Raw genomic sequence first — 20229 nt, 5'->3', positions numbered from 1 at the left:
ATCTGAAAGAGACCATCAAACCCTGCTTCAAGCACTGGCTGAATCAAGAGCCGAAGTCATAGAACTCCGAGTACGCCAAAGGGTGTACGAAAGACACCTGCTTGATATGGAACGTCAACTAGCTGAGCTAAGAGTTCACCAGAGGGATGATCGTCACCAGTAGGAGAGACTTTACTTTCCTTATTGTTTTAAAGAACTGTGTTCCTGTCTATGTCCTATGTGGCATTTTCTATGAAACTGCCTTGTAATGTAGGTACTTTTAGTTAGGCCTTTATGCGGCCAAAACTTTTGCTACTCCGGATATGATGTAAGACCTTCTTCAAGGTCAAATTTCCCTGAACTTATTACATTTTAAACATCGATGATGTTGACAGTCGGCTAACTTCCGTGTCACATTTTTGTTCAAATACTCTCATCATACTTTCATTGGAGTCTATCTGAAACATGCTTTAGTCAAGTCATTTGGACTATAGTAATTTAACTCCGGAGACAGTTCCAAGTCTCTTTTAGTGGATGGATCATATTATTCACCAACCAATGATACCTCGAATTGAACGACAAACGTCTTGAGACCATTGTAGGAGCGTACTTCTACTCTTTGCTAGGACTGCATCATAGGGATATAGGTCAAACCTTCGTGAACATACTTCCATTCCGTACTAGGACTGCATCATAAGGATGTATGTCAAACCTTAGAGAACATACTTCTATTCTTTACATGAGCGATCGAACTACGTCAAGGTTCAACCAGACTCGCTCACAAATTCATTTTTCTTTCCGTGAAACAGAATCATGTCGCCAAAGAAAAACGATCAACCCCTCAACCAAACACCAACTCTTCATATTGATGCAAGTACCTTTCAAGCTGCAGTCTCGACTGCCGTGTCAGCTATTCTGACCCACCTTAACGCTAACAACACAAATGTTAGCGGGCTTGTTAACAATAATTCCAATCCGGGTAACAATCAAGCACCTCAACGAGCAGAAAACTACCACGACATCCTGAGTCCCGAGACCGAGAGTAACAAACGGAAGTCTTGGGCTAAATCTAAGGACAAATCGCTTCGAAGGGCGAACAAGAAACAACCACCGGTAACAACCTTCACAGCCACGACATCGGTACCTCCTACTACCATCCCTTCGGGTATCCTAATTGTCCCTAACCCAGCCAGACAATATGCTGGAAATCTCCTAAAGTGCAACAAATGCAACTATCACCACCGCGGACCTTGTCGGGAGATACAGTGCTCAAACTACAACAGAAAGGGGCACACCATACATTACTGCAAGAGCCTAGCAAGGCCGATCAACCAAGTGCCCAACACCGGTGTGAACCAAGCTTGCTACGGTTGTGGCAAGGTGGGTCACTACAAAAGGAACTGCCCAGAGGCAGTAAATGCTGGCACAGACGGAAGTATGCTACCGAACACCGCCGCAGGAGAGACTACTTTGGACCCACGTTGATGTAATTAAGGCGTTTCGTAGTAACAGACTTATAAACTATTTAAAACTAGTGCAACTGGAGTCTTATCTTTTGCGAGATCCTGTCAGTTAAGGGGTCCTCGTGCTATGTATACTTGTCTTTTGCAGTATACCTTGTTCGCAACAATAGTCTTGTAGTAAATCTAAAGTATAGTAACTTTGTTAAAGGTTGCACTGTTGTGTTTTGTCTGTAATGCCTTATGTTCAAATCTAATGTCTTTAGTTTCCCTATGATTCTGACTTTATCATACGACTCGAGTCAATTCGATCCTCGCAATATCAGTCTCAGGCGCACATCTCTTTCTCCAAAATCGTCTTTCTCACTGATAAGTTAAAACTAACTTGAAGATCGATTAGAACTATAAAACAGGTAAAGAAATAAACGAATAAACAGCAAGAACTCAAGAATGGATCAAAAGATGTCGAATGATTAATAAACAATCCTCAGAAGAGCTCGATAAAGAACTTCTACTGTAGAGGATTTAGGGTTTACAAGAACGATGAAGAAAATCTGTAAAACTATCGTAATTGCTATCAATCTTTAACTTAATATGCATGCAAGCACATTATTATATACTAAACCCTATCAGCTCATGGCTGGATAGGCCCAATCCGGAGTACAAAACATGGACTATTAACCGAGCCCAATAGACACAATACATCAAAAATGCTACGCTACGCTACCCAACAATCTCCCCCTTTGCGTCAAATTGGAGCGAGATCACTTTGTCTTCTTACTTGGGCCAGCAGCAGCAGGAACCTTCTTCTTTACAGTTTCAAACAGACAAGAGATAAGCGCGAGGATTGTCTGTCTGAATCGGATGTACCATTGTATCATATCATCAAAATATTTGATATCATCTGCTGTATTTTCTTTGCACCTGTGGATGATCCCCAGCACATGCTCAAGACAAGCAGTGGTATAAAGATGTTTATCAGCTAAGGCAAAGAGACATTTCTGTCCTTCACTCCTAGTGAACATGACGGAGTTTCGCCTCGGGTCAATTTTTCCTATCTTCATTTGGTTTAGATCACTGGCCGAGCCAACAGGAGAGATCTTCGGTTTCTTCTTGAAGACATTTGCAATCTCCTGATCCATCAGGGCGACCTCCATGATATAGCACACCAACATCCTCTTGAAATGGTCAATGATCGGACCATATTCAACTTCATTAGTCAGAAGGATGTTGTGCAGAACGATCCAGTCATGGGGGTTGAGGTTCGGTAGATCTGCTAAAGAGATGGCATGTTCGGTTTTTACAGACCCTCTGAGCACTTTGAACCGAACGTTGATAAATCTCCCTTCAATATATGGCTTCAGAACCCGAACGTTGATGATCTTCTGAGCGCTCCAGGTTTGGTACTGGGGTTGAGCGGCCTTCAGATAGAACTCAATCAATTCTCGATCAACCTCCGGATGAGGATGAGGGAACTCAGCAACGTTGGCGAAGGCGTGAAAGATGAACGCCTTTCGGGTTAAGGGCATGTCAAACTGAGAGTCGACGGAGTTGTAGCAGTCAAAGGAGATTACCGGTTCAAGCCATAAGATACTCGGAGTATTGATTGCCTCCTTTATCATCCTCTCGAGAGTCCAAGCAGGGAAAAGAGTCTTCCTACTCTCGAGAAGGTCGTGGGCTTCTTTCTATTTGCGCTCAGCTTCTTCAGCTTCTCTCGCCACACAAAAATTATCGTCTTCAGCATTGTGTCGACTTTTGCGTTTCAGTAAGTCGGCAATGGTTTCTTGATCATCTTCCTCTTCATCCTCAGCAAGTTTCTTGCCTTTGTCCTTCACACCCAAACCAGAGGCTTGGCCTGTAGGAGGAGGTTCGGTTGTGTGAGTTGCCTTTGAGGAATGAGGTGGTTGCGATCCGGACTCCTTTTCTCCCCCTTGTTTCGGAGTGGACACGAAACTGGGTAGCCCTTCAATTTTACATAGCAGATCCAGGGCAGGAGCGAGTTTCTCTGCAAGGGTACGCCTCACAGAATGGTTCAGAATCGGATTGTGCGCTTCAAGGATGTTGGATATAGCTGAGTGTACATCCGAAACACACGTCCTGATTACCTACCGTTCGGATCAAAGAGTGTCAAGTTGTTGTTGAGAATTAGAGAGTTGAGCACTCTTGACCTTTAGGGCAGTGGTCTTCTTTGCTAGAACGTCCATCAATGAGTTTTCAGCGGCCAGATCCTCTTGGAATTTAGAGAGGCGCTCGTCGATAGAGGCACGAAGGGCAGAGTTGTCGTCACTGAGCGATTGGCAAAGTGTGTCAAATGACTTCAACTCCGTGGAGACAAACGTGGCCAACTAATGAACAAGTGGTTCCAACGTTGTCTTGGTAGCAGTGGCACTCTCCTACAAAGATTGTAATAGGGTAGAGGCGTCAGAGAATAGTTTATCGACTTTTTCGGTCGCAGCCTCACAAGCTTTTGTCGAGGCATCTATGGCGGCGGTGGCAGAAGCGACCAAATCTTGCTGAGCCCTAGAGAAGGCATCAACAATCTTCTGAAGAGCGGCTTCAGAGAGAGATGATTGAGAGTTGGAGGAAGAAGCAATGAGCAAGTCGACCTTCTCATGGAGCTCCTTAAGGTGCTTCTTTGTTACCGGAGCATCCTCATCATCGTCGCTTTGCACCTGAAACGGACTGTAGTAGACCGAATCAAATGTCATGTTCTCCCCGCCAAGGAAAGGGTTATCTCCGTCAGAGGCATGACCGGGAGATGGTGGTGGTGGTGAAGCTGGTGGTGTTGTGGTATGAGTAGGTTCAGGTTGAGTTTGAGTGGGGGTAGGTTTGGGTGGTTGTTGGGTTTTGGTTGTGTGTATGGGTTCGGTTGCTGGCGGTGGTTCGGTTGCATCGGTATGAACCCCCGTATCAGATACGTTGGTTGTAACCTTTACAATAGATGTTGTTGTTGCATCGGTGAAAATGGGTGGTGGCATAGGGAATGAGGTTTTTGGAATGTTGGTAAAGGGGTTTATGGTGGGAATGGAAGTAGGAATTGTTTGAGTAGGAGAGGGAAGTGGAGAGGTATGTATTTGCATATCAGGGGTAGGTGATCTGGATAGTGTGTTGCCCCTTGGAGGTGTGTTGCCTCTTGGAGAGTCTTCCGAATCCGAACTCTCACCCTCCGACTCACTTGAAGAGGAAGCAATAATGAGCTTTCGCTTTGGTTGAGTCTTTCGCCTCTTCTGCTGCGGGGACTGAGCAGCTTTAGTAGCTTTCCTCTTTTTAGGAGAAGGGCCTTTAGCCCCTTTCGCCTCTTGTTTGCCTTTATCTGCCTTTTTGCCTTTCGGAGCAGGCTTATCGGCATCGTGAATGGACTTTAGCATCTCTGGCGTGAGATCCCTCGGACCAGACTTCTTGAACTCCTTGTAGGTCCGGAGGATCCTGCTGTCAGCTGGAACATCAGCGTACATGGTCTCCGGAATGGAACCATTGAAAGGGAATTTCGAAGCATCTTAAACGATGATCTTCGTGGTATGAAATGTACCAATCGAAGACATCGGTGCCCTGACGACAGTGGGAATGCTGTACTTTTCCATAACCCACTTCGTTATTAGGGTCCAAAACCTTGCATACGACACCTCAGAATGCCGTGAAGAAGAAGATAAACTTTGGATGAGTTGTTGCCAGAGAACCAACCCATAGTCGACGTTGACGCTGTTGTAAACTCCGTACAGAATGGACAGGAATAGTCGACTGGAGCCATCTGAACCTGAGCTCCTTTCTGAAAGACCCTTGAAAATCACAGTGAACATTCCGTTCCACTGTGGCGGTAAACATGACTTTTTGAACTTTGCGACGGAGGTGAGCGCCTCCGTGTACCCCATATTGTAGAACATATTGAAGAGGAGCCCCATCGGAATTGTCTCCGGATTAACCCTTGAAGGGTTAGCTTCAAACCCTAGCAGTGAGCCAAATCGTTGCTTGGAAATGGAGGCTTTGTGATGAGCAACTTCGAAGAAGATCCTGTCAACGACTTTATCGTAATGCGCCGTCGCGTAGATCTGTGAGAGGAACTCCATTGGCACTGATTCTGCCCTTGAAAGTGCAGGTGCAATTTGCAAATACTTCAAACATTCGATGACGGGAACCATGTAGGAGTCATATACGTAAGGGGTTAAGTCAATGATGAGACACTATTGAGGGTGAATGGGCAGGATGTGAGAGGTAGCATGAACGGAGGATGAATCTGCCATTGTTGAAGAGAGGGAAGAAGATGATGAACAGTAAGAGTTCAAGAAATTCTTTTGCTCTGGGAATTTTGATTGCAGTAAAGAGGTAAATGGTAGATGATAACGCCTTTTTATACTGGGGTTTAAGGAGAGAGAAGGATCTTCCCAAATCATCTGTCGAAATACCAAGAGTTTTTCGGAGTGACTGATGCGTGACAGTTGTGGAACCGATGATCACGCATGAGAGAGAGTGTCAGATTCCGAAGAACACGCCTCCCATCAAGCGCCGTTTCTGATAACCCGTTTCAAATTCACACGCGCCTTTCTGTGCCAGAGAGGAACCGTTTCACATTCGCACACGCGTCTGCGACGTCAGATAGAGATTAGACGCTTCAAATTCGCAGGCTTTCCCTGTTCCGCCGTTTGAAATCAAATCAATTAATCTCCTGCCTGAGTCAGCAACTTTTCATCTTATCCCTTTAATATGTAACGACATCTTTTGAATAACACGCCCACGTGGATTAATATTGACCACATCTTATAATTAATTACCAATCCAAAGAAAAAGCCTGTAATTATTAGTACCAGAATTTTGGGAAATCAAATATTTTCGTGCTAAGGGTGTAAAAAAAGAAAAGAAATAAAGCAAATCTTTTTAGGAATAATTGTGATGTCAATAAAGACACGAAACAAATGATCCCGGGCACGAATCTCTTCCTTCAAAGTCAAGAGAGACCTTAAAGTGTTAGTGGGGTTTCCCGTTAAATAACGATCAAACACTTATTAAGAAGTGTTGAAAGGCTTCTTTTAATTAGGCTCCTTAGGGTGGCTTTAGCTTTGATTCAACAGTCCTAATCTTGAAATAAGATAGAAAGTGAACAAAGTACTTGTGAAACCGGTGTAGTCTGTTGAACAAGTAAGTAAGAAATGATTTTAAAGTGGCTTGGAAAATATAAAATCTCAAAAAAAAAAAAAAAAACTGGATCCCAAGGGAAGAAATGTTATGGTGTTTAACAATTTCATAGGAATCACACAAAAGAAAAACTTGAGATTTCATGAGGATACGTCCGTCAAATCATTAGTGAAAACTTGAGCAAATGAATTGTTCACCGTCAATTCAGATTTGGTATTGAATTTTGGGTTTCACTCAGCTCGTAGTGGCACGAAACTAAGATCATAAACACAGTTTTTGAGTAACCATAAACCTCAGTGGTAATTTCTGACAGTCTCAAGGGTTACATTGATGAAACGAATTTAATGGAGAAATGTAATGGAGATGGTGTAAGAAAGAAAAGTACCTCTAGTGTGAAAAGTAGGACCAAGCAGAAAACTCTTATCTCATGTGAGAAGAGAGTTAGGTAGCTCACGATTAGAATAAGAGAGTAGTAGCCTAATTGGGAAGACAAGGTTTGTGTATACCAAGTCATTAAGGCTATTATTCAGAATCTGATGAGGCTTTGGGCACATACAACAGCATGCTTCTAGGGACACTTAACTAATCCAACAAATATTTCCCCATAAACGAACGAACACACATATAAAAATTAAAGACAAAAAGCAAATGAAGAACAAAATATTTTTGGAGTTTTGATATATATATAAAAATGATAAATAATAAGAAAAATAAGACTAAGAAAGAAAATAACAGATTAAAAAAAATTTTGGAAAAGAAAAGAAAAACATTGAAAAAAAAACTTTGGAACCGAACCCGAGCGTTTGGTTGTTTTCGGTTGAGAAAAATTTTGAAAAACTGAACCCAAGCGTTCGGTTGGTTTCGGTTGAGAAAAATTTTGAAAAACCGAACCCGAGCGTTCGGTTGGTTTCGGTTTTGAAAAATTTTGAAAAACCGAACCCGAGCGTTCGGTTGGTTTCGGTTTTGAAAAATTTTGAAAAACCGAAGAATTTAAACTTTCAAAAAGGAAATACTTTTGACAATAAGATATACAACTTTGTACATGAAATTTACAACCAAGAAAACTACCTTTGAAATGATGATCGAGTGCAGATGATTCAACCGGACCCGAACGTTCGTTCTATTTTGCTTCTGACGTTTGAGTTTGAGAGGTAGTTTGTGGTACTGACTCTGATTCCATCATACCTAGCCCTTGTAGAATTTTGTTGAATGACGCTTCAGGAAGAGCTTTGGTAAAGACATCAGCCAATTGATCAGTGGTTCTAACAAAGTGTACTTCAACGTTTCCATCTTCCACATGATCTTTGATGAAGTGATACCTCAGTGCTATGTGCTTGGTCTTGGAGTGTTGCACTGGGTTATGACAGATCCTAATTGCACTTTCAGAGTCATAATATAGTGGGATCTTTTTCATATTGAGTCCATAGTCTCGGAGTTGACTCTGGATCCAAATCACTTGAGAGGTGCAGGATGCAGCTGCTATGTATTCTGCTTCAGCCGTGGATAAGGACACACAAGTTTGTTTCTTTGATTGCCAGCTAACCAACTTCCCGTCAAGGAATTGGCAGCCACCAGTGGTGCTTTTCCTGTCGAGTCCACAACCTCCAAGGTCTGCATCTGAGTAGGCTTGAACGAAGAAGCCTGAGTTGGAAGGATACCATAGACCTAAAGAGGTAGTTCGCTTGAGATATCGTAGAATGTTCTTCACTGCAAGCATGTGAGGTTCGCGTGGGTTTTCCTGAAATCTAGCACAGTAACAAACAGAAAACATTATGTCAGGCCTGCTAGCTGTGAGATACATTAGAGAGCCTATCATTTGACGATAAAGCGTAATATCAACAACCAGTTTATCCAGGGATGGAGTGAGCTTGGTGCCGAACGTCATTGGAACTTTGACTTTTGAATCTCCCATCATGCCAAATTTTGCTAAGAGAGTCTTCGTGTAAGCTTCCTAATTAATAAAAATGCCTTCGGGTCCCTGTCTAATATTTAAACCAAGGAAAAAGTTAATAGGACCCATTGAGCTCATTTCAAATTTAGTCTCCATCAGCTTTCTGAATTCAGCTGTTAGGCTAGGATTCGTTGAGCCAAAGATGATATCATCGACATAAATTTGAACGATCATAAGGTGGTTACCTTCCTTTTTACGAAAGAAGGTTGGGTCAACCGAACCTTGTTTGAATTTGGACATCTTTAAAAATTCAGTCAGCGTTTCATACCAGGCTCTCGGAGCTTGTTTCAGTCCATACACGACTTTATCCAAAATGTAACAATGATTAGGATACTTTTCATTCACGAATCCAGGAGGTTGCTCCACATACACAGTTTCTTCGAGTTCTCCATTGAGAAATGCACACCTGACGTCCATTTGGTAGACCTCAAAGTTTTTGTGGGCAGCATAGGCTAGAAATATTCTTACTGATTCCAGCCTAGCTACAGGAGCGAAAGTCTCTTCATAGTCAATGCCTTCCTCCTGACAGTATCCTTTCACTACCAGACGTGCTTTGTTCCTTATAACGTTCCCTTCCTTGTCCATTTTGTTCCTGAAGACCCATTTGAGACCAACAACCGAGGCATCTGGAGGAGTTGGAATAAGTCGTCAAACTTTGTTCCTTTCAAATTCATTCAGTTCGTCTTACATAGCTTGAACCCAATCGGAGTGATCAAGAGCAGTGTTAACTGTCTTTGGTTCAACTTTTGATACGAATGAGTTAAAAATGCAGAATTCGACTTTTGAAAACAAGGATGTCTGTTTTGCCTTGAGTTGTGATCGAGTCAGAACTTTTTCAGATACATCACCAACAACTTGAAAGACAGGATAATCTCTGGTCCATTTGGTGAGAGGAGGGTAGTTTGGATCAAAGGTTGGATCTAATTCAGCGTTTATCATTTCTTCTGGTTCAGACTGGCTTTCATAGTCGTAAGACATATCAGCATGCTCCCCCTCGATAGATGATCTTACAGGAATGTCTTGAGAATCTTGAGCTACAGTGGTTTCTTGTGGTGCTGAGCTTTCGGGCGTTGATGCACCTTCGGATGGTGAGGCACTTTCGGTTGGCGAAGTGCTTTGGGTTGGCAAAGTGCTTTCGGGAGTAGTTTGAGACCTTAGCTCCCCCTCAACTTGTGAGCTCGGCTGAGATGATGATGGTGGATCCTCCCCCTCGACTGAAGCATTGGGTGATGGAGGCTCGTCAGAACTTGATCCTCCTTCATTCATTCTCCTTGCAGCGTCTTCAACACTTTGCTTCATATGATCTACCTTGTTGTCTGTTGTACTGGCTTCAGAGAGAGTGGCCTTCTCTGGTTCATCAAAAAGCTCCATGAACTTCTCGAATAGATTAGCGATCGAGGCTGTGACTTGGCCAGTTTAAGGAAAGATTTCTCCAGCTGTGTCTTCATTGGCCTTTAGCTTTTTGACATAGCTATCATCAAAAGTCACGTAGTAAGTTTCTTCTATTTTCCTCGAACGCTTGTTTAATACCCTATACGCTTTAGAAGTGAGAGAATAGCCCAAAAATATCCCTTCGTCGGCTTTGACATCGAACTTGGTGCGGTGTTCTTTAGAATTAAAGATAAAACACCGTGAACCGAACACATGGAAAAACTTCACATTTGGCTTCCTGTTGTTGATGATCTCATAAGGAGTGAGAGTGAAGCGCTTGTTGAGATATGACCTATTCTGTGTATAACAAGCAGCAGAAATAGCATCAGCCCAAAAATATAAAGGTAAGGAAGCGAAACTTAGCATGGTTCGGGCTGCTTCACATAAAGATCGGTTTCGTCTTTCGACAATTCCGTTCTGTTGAGATGTGTAGGGAGCTGAGAAGTTGTGACTGATTCCCTTTTCTGCCAGGAATTCTTCGAATTCTCTATTTTTGAACTCCAATCCATTGTCGCTCCTGATGTTGTGAACGACCTTCTTCAGCTGTACTTCAATCTGCTTGATGAACACTTTTAGCTTGTGAGTCGCTTCAGATTTAAGCTTCAGAAAGAACACCCATGTAAAACGCGAAAAGTCATCAACAATAACAAGAATATACTTGCTACCACCGATGCTTTCAATAGATGATGGACCACACAAATCAATATGAAGTAATTCTAGTGGTTCAACAACTTTAGTGTTTATTATAGATGGATGACTTTGACGACTCTGCTTCCCCATTTCACATGCAGCACACAAATGATCTCTATCGTACTTGAGCAATGGAAGACCTCGAACATGACCTCCAGTAACAAGTTTGTTGATATCTTTAAAGTTGAGATGAGAGAGTCTTCGGTGCCACAGCCAGCTTTCGTCAGATTGTGCTTTGGATAACAGGCAGATAGCTGGGTTTCCTTTGATGGGTTTGAGGTTTAGAGGAAACATTTCGCCTTTACGCTCCGATTTGAGAATAACTCTTTTCATCTTCTTCTCAATTATTTTAGAACCCTCATCGTCGAATGATACTTTGAGACCGGTACCTCCAATAAGCTGAGATACACTGATGAGGTTGTGTTGTAGTCCTTCCACGTATGCAACCTTCCTTATCGTGAAATCACCGTTTGTAAGCATTCCATAGCCTTTTATGGTGCCGAAGGAGTTGTTCCCGAACTTGACGTTTCCACCATTTGAAAGAGACCTGTATTCCCTTAGCTCTTCCTTCCTTCCTGTCATGCGACGCGAGCAGCCACTATCAATGTACCATTCTTCGTCAAACTGCTCGTCACTGATAACCTGCAAAAATTAAGCAGATTTAGGAACCCAAAGCTTCTTGGGTCCACGTGAGCCTTTCACAGGAACAGGATTAGTAAGAGAGATGCCAACTAAATATGTTCTTTTTATTAGTGTCGTTTCATCTTTCTTTTTGATGGTAAAAACTTTAATTTTATTGGGATTCGATGCTTTCGGTTTTGACTCTGGTCTAACCACTGAAACCTTCTGTTTTCCTTTTTGTTCAGCTGATGATTGAGATTTTTGAGAAGGAACATAATGGAATTTAGGACGAGGTGGAGAAGAGATAGAAGAGGTTGAAGAATTAGAAGAATTAGAATGAGATAGCTTAGATTGAGATGACTTCTTGGTTGAAGATTCTAGGTGACCCTTTTGCTTTTGATCATCAGTGGGACCGACCCTAGAGTTTTGATCTCTTTTGATTTCCAAACCAAACCTTTGCTTTCGGTTGGAATCATTTTCTGAACCGAACCTTTGCTTTCGGTTGATGTTTTTCTCCGAACCAAACTTCTGCTTTCGGTTGTTGTTGCTCTCTTTCGATCCAACATGACTTTTCTCTGACTTTAAGTTCCTGTCTTGATGTGAGAAATAGGCATTCTGAGATTGCCAAAACTGTTTTCTTTCAGAGAGATTCTTCCTGTATCTCTGATTCCTTTTTCGTTTTTGATTTCTCATCTGCTTCGGTTGATGATGGATGTTAGCTTTCGGTTTTTGTTTTTCTTTAGCTGGTTCACTCTGAACTGATGAAGTTTCACTTGGGGATATGACTTCTTTTGCAGGAATTTCTTTTTTCTGAGGAACATCTTTCGTACGAATAGTACTTGGCACATTGAAGCTATCAGGTTTATTCAAAGGTTATGGCACATATCTACCTTTGCTTTTCCATGAAGTCCTTTCAGACAAACCTACCGTTTCATCAGCATTGTCAATGGGAGCTGACCAGAAGAACTCGTCACAGCCATCAGCATTGTCTTCGTTTACAATAGTTGTGAGCTCAGCAGTCTGATGTTCGGTTACGCCTGTGACCTTGTACACTTGATTTGGAGTGGTTCTTACTTTTTGATATACTACTGCCCTCTCTGCAAGAATCGGGGACTTTTGTTGGGACATACGAGCGAACTCCACTGAATTTTCTGAAATAAGATTCTTGTGGTTTTCGGGTTCGCTCTTGACAAATTCTGAACAGTCAACTGTATCCTCTACAGAAATTTCACTCATATTGTCGTCCTCATTAAGCTCAGATACATTTTCAACATCAATTTTATTTTCTGAGCTCAAGTTGGGCGTTTAAAGAGTCAAATTTTTGTATGGTTTCGGTTCTTAGTTTCAGTTTATCATTTTCATCCAAAAGGTTTTTAAGCATGTCCTTATGGTCCTTGGACTTAATAAAAGATTCGATTTTGTCCAGTCCATACATATACGTTGGATTAACATCCTCAGATGAAATAACACTCTCACAATTATACGCTTCAGCATCAATTTCATCCTCCTTAAACTCAAGGAAGGGTAAAATCATGCGATGAATCTTTTGTCCTATTTCACAATCCAAATGAAGTTGAGTAATATTAGTGTAAAGACGTTTGGCAATCAAACAAAAAACATTTCGCTGTTTCAAAAGCTTTAAATTGTCTCTTTGCAAATAAATGTTTTCATCTTTTATTTTGATTAATTCCGACTCCTTCAGTTCGATCCACATCCGCCGTTCCTCACTCTTCGAAGACACCCTGCTTAATTGGTCAGTTAGGTTAGAATTGGTGACTCGAGTTTGAGTTAAACTACTATCTAGATGAGAGATTCTTGAATTAACACTTTTTAATTCTTTTTCATATGAGCATTGTGGGACTTTAAATGAGACAAAAACTGATTGTACCTTCTTGATCAGTTCATCAAGCTCGTTGAACTGCACGCTGAGCGGTTTGGCTGTAAAGCACAAGTTCTGTTGCTCCTTCGTGTCATCATTCCCACCATCAATGTTGTATCCCCTCATCTGAGATACATCGGACACCATCAAGCATCTTCCTCCACTGCTCTCTTCTTTCGCCACATAAGCCTTTCCATGAGAAGGCTTCCTCACTTCATCATCTTCAGAGTCGGTTGACCAGACCTCCACGCCACCAAACTCATCATCTGCTACCGAACCCTGCACAATTAACGCATTCATAGGAGGGTTAGCAGTAGATTTCTTCTTCCTGATTTCATCTAGATTTTTCTGCAACAAAGCTTCTTCATCCTTTTCCTCATCCTTTTCTGCCATCTTTTTGAGGATGCAATCTTTTGCATAGTGGTTCTTTCCTCCACAATAATAGCAGCTCACTCCTGAATCTCCTTCAGCTTTCGGTTCCTTCTTTGACTCTTCAGCCTTCGGTTCATCTTTGACCTTTTCAGAACTGTAACTCCCCTGCTAATTTCAGTTCTTGTTAGTGGGGAATCTCTTCTTGATGAACCTCTTGGGGTTTGACACCATCATAGCATAGTCCTCAGAAGTGAGGTCATAGTCATCCAAGTTGAGGTCTTCGTCCTCCATCACCGCTTAGCTTTTGGACAGGAGGGCCAACGAACCTAGGCTTGAAACCACATTTTTCTCCTGTAACACGATCTTTTCTTGAGATTTTAGGATGCCCACCAGTTTTGCCAAAGAATAGGATTTGAATTGCTCGTGCGCTTTAACTGTGGACACAACTGCTCTCCACTCAGATCTGAGTCCGTTCAAAAATGTAACCTTCTGCTCAATAAGCTTCCTTTCGATGTCGTGTTTGATCATCTTTCTAAGAAGATGATTGAAGCGATCGAACGTTTGAGTCACTGTTTCTTCGGCTCCTTGCTTGAATTCACCAAACTCGGACAAGAGTAAGGTTTGAATGGAGTGTTCAAGATCTTCGTCTGTAGAGTACAATTCACGTAGCCTGTCCCATATCTCTTTTGCAGTCGTGCATGAACTCACCAGCCTAAAAGTATCGGATTGAAGAGCGAATCTGATCAATCTTAACGCTTTGATATTGCACTGAAATTTATCTTTTTCGTCTTGCGCAATATCTTTAACATCTTTCAGAAGATCATTATACTCCTTTTGAGTTTTAATAATCCTTGAAGTTGCTGAATGAGAAAAAGGTCCAGAAACGATTGCTTCCCAGATGAGGTATCCATTATCCTCAGATCCTATAACGTAATCTTCAAAGTGATGCGCCCAGACTTCATAATCATGGGTGTACAGGATGGGAATCTTCATTGTTGATCCAATGTTGTTCGAAATATTAATAGGATTGGATTGCGACTCGTCCATAATTGATCGAATAACCTGTTCAAAGATCAGACTTGTAATATATCAAATTAGGGCAAAACAATAAATATCGAGATACGTCAATTATGAGATGACGGCTCAATAAATATCAATAAATGCGGAATAACCCTAATCGAAACCTTTTTCACAGAAAAGAAGTGTATCGATTACACAGCCTCCTGCTCTGGTACCAATTGATAAGTTAAAACTAACTTGAAGATCGATTAGATCTATAAAACAGGTAAAGAAATAAACGAATAAACAGCAAGAACTCAAGAATGGATCAAAAGATGTCGAATGATTAATAAACAATCCTCAGAAGAGCTCGATAAAGAACTTCTACTTTAGAGGATTTAGGGTTTACAAGAACGATGAAGAAAATCTGTAAAACTATCGTAATTGCTATCAATCGTTAACTTAATATGCATGCAAGCACATTATTATATACTAAACTCTATCAGCTCACGGTTGGACAAGCCCAAACCGGAGTACAAAACATGGACTATTAACCGAGCCCAATAGACGCAATACATCAAAAATGCTACGCTACGCTACCCAACACTCACGAAGCTGATAGTCCAGAACACCGAAGTACTCATTCATGGAGTACCTCATGTTTCTAATCCTTCCCGAAGTACCACTCATACAGACGGAGAACTGCCCAAGACTATGAGTGAACGCATCGTCATGCGAACAAACTTAGGACCCAATACGACTCCTGTAAACCGATCGCCCTACGGTCTTACACCAGCGGAGATACAAGAACTATTCAAACAACTTAACGGCTACTCAACAATAGAATGATAAGACCAAGCTCCTCACCTTTGAGAGCTCCGGTCTTATTCTTCAAGATGACAGACGTCAGTGGGTGCGATCATACCAGCACTAATGCACCGGATCCCATCAGAACTCTGCAGTTAAGCATTCTTAGGCGAGAGTAGTACTAGGATGGGTGATACCCTAGGAAGTCCTCGTGGTGCATACCTCGACAGGAATTCCATTAGAAATCATTAACTTCTGCCACACCTAGATGAATTGGTTGACCCACCACAAGGAACGAGGTACCTTTCGGAAATGAACCTAAGATCCGAATATCACCAGTTACGAGTGTTAGTGAAGGGTGTCTCGAGGACAATCTTCCAAACTTGATGCGGACACTACGAGTCTGTAGTGATACCTCTCGGATAGGACCAATACACCCGGAGTATTCATGAACTTAATGAATAGGGTACACCATTCTTACTTGGATCAATTCGTCATTGTCTTTTGGAAATGACTTACTTATCTACTCTCGTAGTAAGAAGGAAATCATAAAGAGCATCTACAACAAACCCTAGAAACATTACGATCAGAGAAGATTTACGCGAAGTTCTCTAAAATGCGAGTTTTTAGAATTGAAGAGTCGAATTCCTAAAACACATTACCAGTGATGTGGGAATTCTTGAGGACCCTGTTAAAAATCAAAACCGCTGAGAATTTGTCAACACCAAGGATGCCGACAGGAATTCGCCAAATTCTAGGTCTCGCCGACCTACTGTCGAGAGTTCATTCGGAACTCCTCGCGGATTATGAAACCTCTGATGACTTTGACTCAGAAGTGAGTGACCCTTGACTGGGAAGACAAGCAAGAGGAAGAAAACCTTGGAATTTCAGGTGAGAGGCCAAATCCTTTTGGAAATCTCACTCTGGGAAGGCTTGATACGCTTCAGAAAGCGTGGTAAGCCAAATCCATAATAGTTAGGACCTCCGAGATTCTTGCCAGAATCGGTCCTGTGACTCAAAAACCCAACCTACACCACGAACTCAATAACGTACATTTTACCCTTCACGTCTCAAACTTTAAACCGGACCTTGCCTTTAGGACTCTCGTAAGCCTACTCGACGAGATCCAGATCACCGAGATCCTCGCCTTCGTGGAAGAACCGTAGTGACCCTTGACCGAGTGGTCAAGCGGATGAAGCAAACGCTGTCGCCCATTAGTGAAGGTTCGTTGGAATACCAACCGAGGACCCGGTTTCACTTATGAGCACGAGAACAAATCGATTAGGAAATTTTCCCACCTCCTTGCTCGATTATTCATGCCTACCCCTTTACCTAAATTCTAATTTCTGGACGAAATTCCCTCTAACAAGGGGATGATGTGACAACCCGAAATTTCCATTATGTACAACATACCAAGTCAATAGAAAGTCAAACTCATTCCTGCTATCATTCAGCACAATTTAGAGTCCGTTTGAGAGTTCTAAGCCTTGTACACTTAAGGAAGAAGTGTCGGGGTTTATTTGCCGAATTTATAGCACAAAGACCGAGCCTTAAGCACACTAACCATGATTTCACGGCCACCACATGGGAGTTTATGGCCGTAAACTCCATGTGGGCTGTAAACTCACCCTATATGGTGAAGATGATGGTCATTTGTTCATTTCTTTCATTTCCTTGGCCCAAATCCTCTCAAGTACCATCCCGATCTTTGTCCCCGATCTTCAAAACTCGTAAGGTTCTTGCCCTAACAAGTTGATATCTTAGATGATCTAGTAATTTGACATGATTTCATCCATGAAATCATCCCATTTTGTAGATTTTTAAGATCCACCAAGAACACACACTCGTGTTCTTGGCCAATATCGACCATTTGAGCTCGTAGATTGTAAGTACACTTGATCCAACTCATTATACACTAGGTATATCATGTTTAGAGCTTAGAAAACATAAGGAATCATGGGATTCAAGGATTTTACGGCCAAGACATGTTCTTGGGCCGTAAACCCCTTTTAAGGGTGCAAATGTCACCCTAAAACCTTAGTAAGCCTTGGATTTTAGCATAGAACATTACCCCATGGACCTAAGGACCAAGGTTCACGAAATGGTACTCCTTACCATGAGTTTACGGCCGTAAACTCATGGGGGAGTGGTCCCAGGGCCGTAAACACCATACAAGGCCATTCTTGGACCTTAAACCCACCCAAACACTTGTTTAAAGATTTGGAGCATTTAAGCGCTTAAGCCGTTAGAGTTTTAAGCCCTTTTTAATGAACAATGGAGAGTTTATGGATAGGAGTAAACTTCCCTGGGCCGTAAACTCCAATAAAGATGGTCATTGGGCCATAAACTACCGTACGAGGCTTTGCACTCCTTTTGTTGCAACGCGATAGCCTCCTAGCACTTGACCAAAGTGTTTTCCTCGCAATAGGATGTTTATACATGTTTAATTAATGTTAAAATCACTAATTGGTTATATACATATGTCTTCATATGTAATTAGGATCATTGTGTGTGTCTAAGTCTTCACTTGGCACCAAGTACTTGTCCGACATTTCCTTCCGATCCACTCACTGCAGGTGAGTTCTTTCCCCTTGAATTAACCTTTTAAATGTTTCTAAATGTTTTTAAATGCTTGAATGGGGGGGATACAGGTTGAACCATGCTAGTTATTGTATCAACTATGTGATTAATAACCAGCATACTAAAGGATTTACTACGCTTTAATCTGTTTTACCAAACAGACTTCTGTAAATGGCTTTCCAAAACGTTTCGAAAACTAACATCAAGTCATCTTTCTTAGTTGTTAAAGTTTACAAAGGTTTTTACAAAACTCTGTTATACTTTATTATCAAAGGATATACTTTTGAAATGATTATTAAATGACATCAAGTGATTGTTAGTTATTGTTCAAAACTCCTAAATGTCTGACAAAACCATTTTTCATCCTCTTGATTGAAACTATTTCTATACACTTATGTTCTTATATATATTTATTGATATGATAGATTTCATCCTTCATTCAGTTCCCACACTCTCGTATAGCAAGGGTGTATAAACCTTCTTGGACATCAATTACCTTCCAGTAAACTATTATAGGGATAGTTAGGAGATACCAAACATTACTCCTATTACAAGGAATTTCACCAGAGTCAGTTCATTCATGTGTCTATACTATACATTACATGTTACATGAATATGTCTAAATAGATACGCTTACATGAATACATTTACATAAATACATTTACTTGTATACACTTACATGGATACTTGTACCATGATTCTATATGATGAGTTACTAGTACATACCATACGTGTAAATTAGTTCTACCTATCCTAGTTCAATAGGATGACTAGACGGGACTAACCATTCCGGAACCCACTTGTTAGTAACAGAGGTAATGAACATCTACGGATGCCTACGGTTAATACTTATATTAGGGGTACCTTTACGGGACTAACCATTCCTTTAACATGTTGTTAGGTACAGAGGTAAATGAACATCTACGGATGCCTACGGTTAATACTTATATTAGGAGTACCTTTATGGGACTAACCATTCCTTAAACCTGTTGCCAACTACAGAGGAAAATGAACAATCTATGGATATTCAAGGTTAATACCTTTTTGGCAGTCGCGATGTCGAGTTGATCCTAATACAAAAGGAAAACACTTACATGGCTATATTTTTCCTATTACTTTTATTTTGTGATACATTCACATAAACAAGGTAGACTTTATTTTGTTAATAGTAGTTATAGAGGGGAAAACCATCTTTGTTATAGCAAAACATTCGGGTCTTGGTAGAAGGCTACTCTTTATACTAATAGAAATCATAGGGATTTGCTAGGGTATTCAAACGCTTTCAACTGCTTTCAAACAGTTCATACTTATACAATCTTTTTCCAAAGGTTTTCAAGTCATTACTTTACAGTTTTACAAATTAAAGACACATTAATACTTGTGAATTCACCAGCTTTTTGGCTGATACTCGCTTTCAAAATAACTTGTATTCTCAGGTCACAAATAGACAGGTACGACGACCAGGTTCTGTGAAGACGAAGAAATCAAGACTCCTATTTTATTTTGATTATTCATTATGTTGTCTTATATTATGAAAGAACACTTGTAACTAAAATTATACTATTAATGCAATGGATGATGTTATTGCTTTTTTACTACTTTGGATTGTTATGATACATTACATGACGTCCTCCGCCCTAGAACGTTTCCGCCATTCTTGGTTTTGGGTTGTGACATAAACACCCTAAATGCTTTAGAGATTCCAGAATATCCCATGAAGATTCCTTCATTAACTTTTGCTTCAAATTTCGACAGTTAATCCCTTTAATTAAGAATAACACATAGAGAACAAAAGACATGAAAAAAATGATGTTTTACCATGACGCTTCATAATAATCGATCGATTTTTAGCATAACATTCAATGCTTACAGCTTCATCCTAAAAGGATAGAGGAAGACCAACGTCAAAAACCATTGTTTGACCAACTTCAGTTAGTACCCTATTTCTACGTTTTGCGATGCCATTTTTCTCAGGAGTATGAGCAAATGTGAATTTATAAGAAATACCCTTTTCATCACAAAAATTCTGCAGTGTATGATTTCTAAACATTGTTTCATGATCACTCTGAAGCCGCTTTACTTTTAGATCAAAATTGAATCTCCCACTGTTTGAGTAAAGAAATCATTTCATCAACAACATCATCCTTGTTACTTAGAAACACAACCCAAGTGAAATGGAAACACTCATCAACAATAACCACTGAGAATCTTTTTCCAGCACGAGAAGCAACAAGAACAGGGCCATACAAGTCCATGTGAAGAAGACTAAATGGACCATTGATGAATGAACACTATTTTGGCTTGAAGGATGACTTGGTTTGCTTGCCCTTCTC

General features: G+C 41.0%; 1 pseudogene; it reads left to right on the top strand.

Annotated features, from left to right (window-relative positions):
• The first annotated feature begins 15420 nt into the window (after positions 1-15420).
• On the top strand, positions 15421-15539 carry LOC145096534 (5S ribosomal RNA; annotated as a pseudogene).
• Positions 15540-20229: the final 4690 nt, after the last annotated feature.

This window comes from Lactuca serriola, chromosome 3, assembly GCF_051521515.1.
Source record: "Lactuca serriola cultivar US96UC23 chromosome 3, Lser_US96UC23_V15, whole genome shotgun sequence".
NCBI classification, from domain to species: Eukaryota; Viridiplantae; Streptophyta; class Magnoliopsida; order Asterales; family Asteraceae; genus Lactuca; species Lactuca serriola.
The sequence above is the reverse complement of the archived record's forward strand: the minus strand, read 5'-3'. Positions and strand labels throughout refer to the sequence as shown.